Below are 11788 nucleotides of genomic sequence, written 5' to 3'. Positions count from 1 at the left end.
ACCCCTTCTCTTCTCCCTCTACACTAAATCACTGGGTAACATTATCACATCTCATGGCTTCTCATATCATTGTTATGCCGATGATACTCAACTCTTCCTCTCCTTCCCTCCCTCAGATATCCACGTCTCTGAGCGGATCTCGGCCTGTCTGTCCGACATCTCCGCCTGGATGACGACCAACCACCTCAAACTGAACCTAAGCAAAACAGAATTGCTCCACCTGCCGGCCAAATCCTCCCCCCTGACCGACCTCTCCATCACAGTCGAGAATGCAGCTGTGACCGCGTCGCCGACCGCCAAGAACCTTGGTGTTGTCCTCGACGACCAGTTGAACTTCTCTGCTCACATCGCAGCGACAACCAGAACCTGCAGATTCCTCCTGAGCAACGTCAGAAGGATACGCCCCTTCCTGACAAAAGAAGCCACCCAACTCCTCGTCCAATCAACAGTCATCTCCCGCCTCGACTACTGCAACGCACTGCTAGCTGGCCTCCCGGCCACTGCCACCAAGCCTCTTCAACTCATTCAAAATGCAGCGGCCCGCCTGATCTCAAACCTACCGAAGTCAGCCCATGTCACCCCACTTCTTAGGGACCTGCACTGGCTCCCCATTGCTGCACGTATCCGCTTCAAGGCCCTCGACCTAGCATACCGTGCGGCAAAGGGAACCGCTCCCGCCTACCTCCGGTCAATGGTCTCTAACTACACACCCTCAAGACCCCTACGCTCTGCGTCTTCTGGCCGCCTCAGATCTACTCCTATCCAAGCTCCCGGAGGGTCATCAAAGAGAAGCCGCCTATTCTCAGTCCTTGCCCCACAATGGTGGAATGAACTACCCATCCCAGTTAGGACAGCCGAATCCCGTCCAATCTTTCGCGGTCGACTAAAGACTCACTTCTTCAACCATTATCTGAAATGATAAAAAAAAAAAAAAAAAAAAATCTAACCCCGACTAACCTTAATGTCATGCACTTGTCCTAATAAACTAACCTACACTGTAACACGCAACACTTTGATGAACATTGTTACTCAGCTGATAGAGTTATACCCTTCTTGCTGTCTTGTCGCACAGAACTTGTAAGTCGCTTTGGATAAAAGCGTCAGCTAAATGACTAAATGTAAATGTAAATGTAAATGTAAATCATTGTTACAAAACGAGGGGTACTCACAGAGCGAACGTTGGCAAGATGGCGTCTTCTTCTTCTGCCGCTATTTGGCTGCCTGGTGCGCATGTGCTGTGACACCAACGGCAGAAATGGACGTTCGGTCTGTAAGTACCAATCGTTTTGTAACAATGATTTAAACTGTTTATTAGAAATTCATATCTGATATATTTTTGACCCACCCCCAGCTCAGAATTCAGCGCTTGGTACTTAATATGAGCCTGGTGGCGGCATAGCTGAGAGTGACTTTGGATACGAAAAGCCCCTGGCTTGCAGATCGCAGTCACGTAAGGGGCTAGTAAAGCTGAGGCTCCAAAGAGCCCAATTATATTCATGTGGAGAATAATAGTAGTAGTAGTAGTAGTAGTTTTATTCAGTCATTTCACACAATACAATATATATATTATATACCATCATTTAACAATATTTGATTTTACAGTGACTGAAAAGGTACAGACTGAAGCATAATGCTTATATATATGCCTGTCCTATATTCTTAACAAAATTAAGACTCCAAAACAGTATTCTAAAAGAAAATAGCAAAAAAAAACAGTATTATTCACCCTTGTAGTTTTCAAAAATAACTTTACAAACCATTTTCTTAAAAACCAAAAGCGTATTACTCATTCTTAACTGTATATCAGCATTGTTCCACAAGTTAACCCCAATAATAGAAATACACCTCCTTTTAATCCCTTTATAGCTTTTTGAACAGTAAATTTACAAATATCTCTCAAATCATATTTTCTTTCATGTATTGAAAAAAACCATTGCACCCCGTCTGGGAGTAACTTTGCTTTAGCTCTGTACATTATTTGCATTGTTTTATAATAAACCAAATCATTACATTTCATAATATGAGACTTTATAAACAATGGATTTGTGTGTTCATAGTAACCAGCCTTGAAAAGGTTCCGAATGGCCCGCTTTTGCAGTAAGACTATTAGATTTACTGTCTTTTTAAATGTCGACCCCCATACTTCCACACAGTAAGATATGTAAGGAAGTATAAGTGAACAGTAAATGATGTGCAAGGCTTTGTAGTTTAATATAGCCTTACATTTATGCAATATTGCTACTGACTTAGATATTTTTCCTTGAATATAGTTAACATGTTTCCATGTTAATTTCTGGTCAATAACTACCCCTAGAAATGTTATCTCAGAAACTCTTTCTATTTTTACATCACATATTTTTTACTCTATATCCCGCTCTATTTCTTTTCGATTACCAAAAACCATACATTTTGTTTTCTTAATATTGAGAGACAATTTATTAACATCAAACCAAGTTTTGAGAATTTCAAGCTCTCTTTCAATATCAAACAAAAGTTCCTTTAAATTACTTCCCGAGCAATATAAATTTGTATCATCTGCAAAAATAACAAACTTTAACAGTTCAGCAACATTGCACATATCATTAATATAAAGTATAAAAAGTTTTGGACCTATCGCAGATCCCCGGGGTACTCCACAGGTGACCTTCCTAAATCCTGACACAGTGTCATTAATTTGCACACATTGCTGTCTGTTTTCCAAGTAGCTCTTCAGCCAAGAGTTAGCTATACCTTGTATCCCATACTTCTCCAGTTTTCTCACTAATATGCTGTGATCTATTGTATCAAAAAGCCTTCTGTAGGTCAATATAAATACCAATAGAACACCCGTCATTGTCAACTGCTTTAGTTATTTCTTCTACCATCTCCATTCAAGTTTCTTTAATAGTTGTCATACAGAAGTACAGAATACTTTTATACAAAATGCTTCTTACTGTTACGCTCCAGAGACTGTGCAAGACAAGATAAGTATGAAATAAAATAACATAGTATAGCATGTAAATTAGAAGTAAAAAAATTAGGTCACAGTGTTCAGTATAGACATATGTACAATGTTCGATGCAGAGTAGACGTAACTGAGTTACCATATAATATACAATACTGTGTAGTGTACGAATATACAATACTATATAGTGCAAGGCAGAAATAGGATGAGGTGCAATTTAGGTACAATTTACAGTAGGTGTACGAGTTGTAGTGCAAATCCTTTATCAATAAATATAAAGTGTGTTTGTGTGATCTAAAGTGTGGAGAGTGGGTGCTGCAGTGTGTTGTTTGTTTAAGTGAGTGTGTGCGTGTGGGTGTGTGTGCTGTGTGCATTTGATGGTTGTTGCATAGTGTTTATTGTTCGTTTAGCAGCCTGATGGCCTGGGGATAGAAGCTTCTTCTGAGTCTTTCTGTGCTCGCCTTAAGACTCCGGTATCGCTTGCCTGACCGCAGCAGTTCAAAGAGGCAGTTGTTCGGGTGGCTCGAGTCCTTAATAATTCTCTTAGCCTTCCCCTTGCACCGCTTGTTGTAAATGTTCTGGAGGGTGGGAAGCCCCCCTCCAATTGTGCGTTCGGCTGAACGTGTCACTCTTTGTAGTCTGCTACGGTCTTGTGCAGTGCTATTCCCAAACCAGGAGGTGATGTTGCCAGTCAGGATGCTCTCTATTGTACATGAGTAGAAGTTCCTAAGGATCTTCTGACTGACTTGGAACTTCCTTAGGCGCCTGAGGAAGTAGAGGCGTTGTCGTGCCTTCTTCACAACACTGTCAATGTGTGTGGTCCATGTCAAATCCTCGGATATGTGGGCTCCGAGGTACTTGAAACTGTTCACTCTCTCAACCGGTGCCCCGTCGATGCTGAGGGGGCTGTAGTCCTTGACCCCCGACCTCCTGAAGTCCACAATCATCTCTTTTGTTTTGCTGACGTTCAGGGAGAGGCAGTTCTCCTGACACCACTGTGACAGGTTCTCTACCTCTTCCAGGTAGGCCCTTTCATCGTTGGCAGAGATCAGGCCCACCACTACTGTGTCATCAGCAAATCACTGCATATGTAGTAGTTCTATTTTCCCTAAACCCATACTGGTGTTCACTCAGTATTTTGTATTTGCCAATGAAAATATCCAGTTGTTTCACAAATAATTTCTCTAATATTTTTGAAAATTGAGGAAGTAGATACACTGGTCTATAATTGTCCATTTGATGTATTGTTCCTAAAGCTGTAAAGGAATGTGAATAACTTTCAAAACCACTCTCAAAGAACACCTACGGGAAACTGCAATTCGAAACTGGCCCCTGTAAATGTCTTAACCCAACCCCCTCCAATGTACAGTAAATTACCTAGTATGGTTTTGTCAATATTCCAATGTACAGTTTTGCTTGTTTGTACAGTGTCCCCCCCCCCAACCCCTCCAATGTACAGTAAATTACCTAGTATGGTTGTCAATATTCCAATGTACAGTTTTGCTTGTACAGTTGTACAGTGTTTCCCCCCACCCAACCTCCTCCAATGTACAGTTTTTACGTCAAATGTATATACTCCCTTTTCTGGACTCTTTTTGTATCACAAACAGTACTGTATTTGCAAATCTGGTATGTCATAAATGTATAGATGTAGCAGTACTGTCTATCTGTATGTCATGTATGTCATATATGTCCTGATGAATTGAAAATGGGGGACCCTGATGTAAACAAGACAAAAGTCTTTCTCTGGTCTGCATCCCCTTAACAATTGTGTGTATTGAGCTGTACTGTATTGTACCCATTCTGCAATCTGTTAATAAAGTTTTTAATCAATCAATCAATGTTTAAGACAAGACAGATTGCATATATAGGTCAAAGGTTTTACAATAGACTCAATTACTTCTTTAATAATTACCATGTCAATGGAGTTTATATCAGTTTGAATTTACTTACAATTAATAATCAAAGACTCTAGTCACCCAAACAACTGCCTGTTTACATTTACATTTACATTTACATTTAGTCATTTAGCTGACGCTTTTATCCAAAGCGACTTACAAGTTCTGTACGACAAGCCATCAGGAAGGGCACAACTCTATCAGCTGAGTAACAATGTTCATCAAAGTGTTGAGTGCTACAGTGTAGGTTAGTTTATTAGGACAAGTGCATGACAGTATGGTTAGTTAGGGTTAGATATATATATATATATATATATATATATATATATATATATATATATATATATATATATATATATATATATTTTTTTTTAATTCAGATAATGGTTGAAGAAGTGCGTCTTTAGTCGACGGCGAAAGATTGGATGTGTTTCGGCTGTCCTAACTGGGGTGGGTAGTTCATTCCACCATTGTGGGGCAAGGATTGAGAATAGGCAACTTCTCTTTGATGACCCTCCCGGAGCTTGGATAGGAGTAGGTCTGAGGCGGCCAGAAGATGCAGAGCGTAGGGGTCTTGAGGGTGTGTAGTTAGAGACCATTGACCGGAGGTAGGCGGGAGCAGTTCCCTTTGCCGCACGGTATGCTAGGTCGAGGGCCTTGAAGCGGATTCGTGCAGCAATGGGGAGCCAGTGCAGGTCCCTAAGAAGTGGGGTGACATGGGCCGACTTCGGTAGGTTTGAGATCAGGCGGGCCGCTGCGTTCTGAATGAGTTGAAGAGGCTTAGTGGCAGTGGCCGGGAGGCCAGCGAGCAGTGCGTTGCAGTAGTCGAGGCGGGAGATGACTGTTGATTGGACGAGGAGTTGGGTGGCTTCTTTTGTCAGGAAGGGGCGGATCCTTCTGACGTTGCTCAGGAGGAATCGGCAGGTTCTGGTTGTCGCTGCGATGTGAGCAGAGAAGTTCAACTGGTCGTCGAGGACAACACCAAGGTTCTTGGCGGTCGGGGACGCGGTCACAGCTGCATTCTCGACTGTGATGGAAAGGTCGGTCAGGGGGGAGGATTTGGCCGGCAGGTGGAGCAATTCTGTTTAGCTTAGGTTCAGTTTGAGGTGGTTGGTCGTCATCCAGGCGGAGATGTCGGACAGACAGGCCGAGATCCGCTCAGAGACGTGGATATCTGAGGGAGGGAAGGAGAGGAAGAGTTGAGTATCGTCGGCATAACAGTGGTAGGAGAAGCCATGAGACGTGATAATGTTAACCAGTGATTTAGTGTAGAGGGAGAAGAGAAGGGGTCCTAAAACCGAGTCCTGGGGGACACCCGTCCGCAGGGGGCAAGTGGCCGACAGGGTCCCTCTCCATGACACTTGGTAGGAGCGGTCATTGAGGTATGATGACAACCATGTCAGCGCAGAGCCAGCCACTCCCATTCGTGCGAGGGCCGCAAGGAGGATCTGGTGGTTGACTGTGTCGAAGGCTGCAGATAGATCTAGGAGAATCAGGACAGAGGAGAGGCCTTTCGCTTTTGCTAAGTGAAGTGCCTCTGTGACCGCAATGAAGGCTGTCTCTGTGGAGTGACCAGTCCTGAAGCCTGACTGATTAGGGTCTAGGAGGTCATCTTTGAACTGCTGCGGTCAGGCAAGCGCTACCGGAGTCTCATGGCCAGTACAGAGAGACTCAGAAGTAGCTTCTATCCCCAGGCCATCAGGATGCTCAACGACAATGACACTATGTAACAAAACATCAACTACACTCACAGCACACACATCCACATGTACACACTCACTTTAAATAAACACGCAACGTAACACCCACTTTACTCACTTTGTAGACACTTTAACACTTTAAGTGCCGAAAACGTGTTTAGGCGTCTTTCCTAGCCATGCTAAAGTTGCAGAGGACGCCCTAACTCGTCTTTAATATCAATATTTAAAAAATCTGTGATCGAAATCATATTTTTCCTCCGCAGCCCTGAGACACAGTGCTGGCCTCCTCTCAACCCTCTAGCGGTTCAAGAGCGCCATCTGGTGGCCGATCGGCAGAAGCGCCAAACAGGAAGTCATATGGATGAAGTGCTGATCGTCCATATTACTTCCGGGCACTCTCTATAGGTCCCGGGACTCGATCTCGACACAATACATAGCGATCCGTTGCCAATAACTCGATAAACAACATGATTTGGACGTATATACTATTATACAACCTGGAAATAGATCGCGTATTTCTACATCCCATAATAGGAATATTTCAGTTCCACGCTCATCGTCCAACGGCGCGAGGAAGATACGGTAAGATTCAGCGTTATTTTTGAACGTGTTCGATATAAACTGCTCTGATGATCATATCACCCACACTAGATGAATGATATAACGCTGCCCACGGAATTATAAACGATCCCCCGCCCATCCGGTCATCATCAGATGATACGTAGAAACTTCTAGAAGTACGTCCAATTGAAATTTTTGATCTCGCACAGATTCCTACCAAACTATTTCATCATCAATATAATGCATTTGGGGCTATAAATCACGTTCTGGAGAAAGCTGCAGAAAGAGATGAAAACATACTTATACTTTAGACCATATTTTACTATGAATATGTGAATGAAAAAGTTTAACGTTGCTACACAATGAACAATACATATAGGACCTTGAATGGGCCCTAATAATGGCAATCTAGCAATAGAATTTAAAAAGTGATAGCCCTGCAAAGAAGGGGAACTTCTCCATAGACAAATAGAGATGGCAACGGATGGTATATCATGAATTTAGCCTTAGGCAATCAAAGTGTTAACACACTTTATATTTATTGGTAAAGAGATTTGCACTACAATTCATACCTCATTGCACCTTACCATAAGTTGTACCTCATCCCATTTCTGCATTGTACTGTATACTGTATTGTACTGTAACTCGCTGTTACTCTTTTTTTTACTCTGTATTGTATATTGTATATATGTGTAACGGATGGTATCGTGAAGCGCAGTCAAGAAGGGCTGGGGTGAGTAGCGGTGCTATGGGTTAAACTCACTCTCACATCCTCAAAAGACGCATAGACCCAGCACTTAGAAGTGAATTCACCTCTTGGTATAGTGGTCTGTGTTGCTGCCCGCAGTGTGGAAGACCGGGGTTCGACTCCCACTCGGGGCATCGAAGTTTGAGGTGACGTTGCCACAACCGTAACAATGGTGCTGTGACCCGGATGCGTGTAGTCTTTTACCAACGGAGTTGTAGTTCCGCGTTCGGGTTCCGCGATCTGATTGGCCACTGACGTTTCTCTCTGCGCCAATCGCGTTACACCTATTTCTGCCTCTAACAGCCTGCTAGCTAGCTAACGCCTAGTTCTATCACTGTCCTTTTTCCGATTTTTCTCCCATCCCACTGTTTTTAGTCGTTATGCCAATTCCTAACCCCCTTCCTGGTTGTTGCGCACTTCCCCCTACTGTTGGTCCGGGAGGCCGGAGACTGTCACATGCTTTCCTCCGACGCATGTGCAGCCAGCCGGCAGCCAGCCTGGCAGCGCAGATTCTCACTGGGAGAGTGTAACGTGTGGAAGGTCACACTACCTCCCTCCAGATCCTACCCTCGCTGTGCAGGCGCCCCGACCGAACTGTAGGGGTCGCTGTTCACAACACCCAGGACCCACCCATCAGCTTTCTCACCCCTAACACTGCCAATTGTGTTAGTATGAACGACCAGCCAAGCTGATAGCAACGGCGAGAGCTGGATTTGAACCCAGCGTCTCCAGCGTTGATGGCGAGCGCCTTGCCCACTACACCACCTAGCTGCTCGTTCTATCACTGGTTAAGCTTGGCGACTCTTTCGAAGTTGGTTAAGGTTAGAGTTTGGAATCAGGGCTGGTGGTCTATCGCCCTGCTCTAAACCAAACTCTAACCATAACCAACTTCGAAAGAGGCGCCAAGCTTAACCAGTGATAGAACTAGGCGTCACGCGATTGGCGCTGAGAGAAACGTCAGTGGCCAATCAGATCGCGGAAAACTGCAACTCCGTTGGTAAAAGACTACACGCGACCCGGATGCCTTGGGTGGAGTGGAGTGAGTTTGAGAGGGTGAGTGTAGATCATTGGCTAAATGATTATCCAGTTTGACTAATGACTACTACAAGCCACCGTACCTGTAGTGCTACTGCTTACAAACTGCCTCGGTACTGTGAACCTACTCTTGCCGTCACGTCATATCTAGATGTTAAATAAACCTACGGTTTGGTAAACCCGAGTGTGATCATTGACCCACACACAACGGAGGTACCGTACTTTTCGGACTATAAGCCGCGGCTTTTCCCCCCATTTTTCGACCCTGCGGCTTATATAACGGTGCGGCTTATATGTGACTCGACGTGACCAAACCCGAAAATGTAAAAATCTAAATATTTTATAATACTTTTTTGACTGCATTGAAATGTTATTTATCTGTTCCCTTATTTGCTAAACTTAATACAACTTGTAAATGAGTTAATTCTTGTTATTTGTCCGACAGTATTGTGTCCCAATGCTAATTACATATGGTAATTAAACATTAAAACACCTGCGGCTTATAGTCCAGTGCGGCTTATATATGTACACATCATTAAATTTAGCTGCTGCAGTTTATAGTCAGGTGCGGCTTATAGTGCGAAAAGTACGGTACATATTAACATAGTTTCCATGGTGTCAGAAGCAGTGATGCCACTAACGCGTTACTAAGTAACGCGTTATTGTAATCTGATTACTTTTCCCCGAAAATAGTAATCTAACGCGTTAATCTTTACAAGCCAGTAATCTGATTGCAGTTACTTGTCCAAGTGGCTGTGCGTTACTATTTCGTTACTATCTCATCATAATGCAGGCGGAATGCAGTATTTTCTTTCGTTTTCGACAGTCAAATATACGTTTGGAGAGCTTTTCCTTGTATTGGGGAGTGACGTCACAGCACGCAACCTCGCGTGTTGATCCATGCTGGTGGGCGCGGCTGTTATTGTTATTATCAGGCTGACCTAAACTGCGAGCTAGCAGGGAGACGCTCGCGCTGGTAACGCTTTCTTGCACTGGAAGTTCACTAGTCTACTTAACGTTTGTGTCAGCTAAGCCGGGTGAAAAAAACATTCACTTTGCGGAGGAAACAAAATACTGTCTACCGCATATGGAATATACAGCACAGCACGACCATCGACTTCTACAGGACTCGGAGCGTCGGAGGTGCACCAGCCAAACAGTATGTTCCACCTTTGAGTTAAACATCTTTTGCATTGCACTATTCATGAACATGGAACACCATACTGCAGTATGTAGGTTGTCAGTACAGCTACATATCAGCCTACATGTGGTGTTATTGACCATTTATCTTTTGTGTAATCTATAGATCTATAGATTGATTGAAAAGTTTATTAACAGATTGCAGAATGGGTACAGTACAGTACAGCTCAATACATACAATTGTTAAGGGGATGCAGACCAGAGAAAGACTTTTGTCTTGTTTACATCAGGGTCCCCCATTTTCAATTCATCATAACATATATGACACACACGACATAGAGATAGACAGTACTGCTACATCTATACATTTATGACATACCAGATTTGCAAATACAGTACTGTTTGTGATACAAAAAGTGTCCAGAAAAGAGTGTATCATCTTCATCAGTCTCCTCCCTCCCTCTGTCCATGCATTCATTTGGGGGCATTTGAGTGGCTCAGTGTTCTGGGGTGCATTTCAAAAGTGTCTCATGACCCCTCGTCACCAGGATTGGTAGGGTTACTCTATTTAAATGTATTCCGTTACAATTACAAATGACCTGTTGAAAAATACATTCAGTCCTGCAAATTTTGCATAAAACGCCTGTTGATTGCATACCCAAAGTAAATTGAAAGCTATTCTTGAACCATTTATAGCACATACCTGAGTCTGGCCTCTTTTGAAAGGAAACATTCTGAATTTTCTAATAGTTTGATTGAAAACTTTATTAACAGATTGCAGAATGGGTACAGTACAGTACAGCTCAATACATACAATTGTTAAGGGGATGCAGACCAGAGAAAGACTTTCGTCTTGTTTACATCAGGGTCCCCCATTTTCAATTCATCGTAACATATTATATGACATACATGACATACAGATAGACAGTACTGCTACATCTATGACATACCAGATTTGCAATTACAGTACTGTTTGTGATACAAAAATAGTCCAGAAAGATAGGCCTACATGCCCTATTAGTACATTTTACTCAAACTGAGTACATTTTACTCAATTGTTTTTGTCATTCTTATGTTGTGGCAGCAGCAGGGGGGACGACTTCGTAACCTAGTTACTAAGTTACTCTGATAATCAAGTAATCAGTAAAGTAACTAAGATTACTTTTTAAAGGAGTAATCAGTAATCAGATTACTTTTACAAGTAATCTGTGGCATCACTGCTCATAACACTGGTCTATCTTGTGTTTGTACTTTTTATATTACTATTTTATATTTATATTACTTTATTTATTACTTTTTATAGTACTTTATTATTATATTTTATATTACTATATTGTACTGTACTGTGAATCTATGCATCCCCCACCCTGTACCCCCCCCCCCCCCCATGCTGCTCTGACACCTGAATTTCCCCTAGGGGATCAATAAAGGATTATCTTATCTTATCTTACTACAGAAAAACTTGAGTAACAAGTTTTTCTACAACTCAAGTTCAGACCTATGTGTTACTCTATTATGTTAGCACTAAAAGTCAATTTCTTTTTCTGGAATCAGAAACTTCAGAATGTCATCTTTCAAAAGAGACCAGGCTCATGCATGTGCTATAAGTATAAAGTATGTTGTTTTGGTTTGCAAAAAAGGTATGCAGTCCTCAAAAACTAAAACTAAAATGGCCATTGCCGGTTAAGAGGCTATTAGAGTACTTGATTAGCAATACAAAACAATGAATTTCTTGTTGAATGAAAAAAACGTTACAGATGTG

This window comes from Notolepis coatsorum (assembly GCF_963971535.1).
Source record: "Notolepis coatsorum genome assembly, chromosome: 6".
NCBI lineage: Eukaryota > Metazoa > Chordata > Actinopteri > Aulopiformes > Paralepididae > Notolepis > Notolepis coatsorum.
This window is presented reverse-complemented; position numbering follows the sequence as displayed.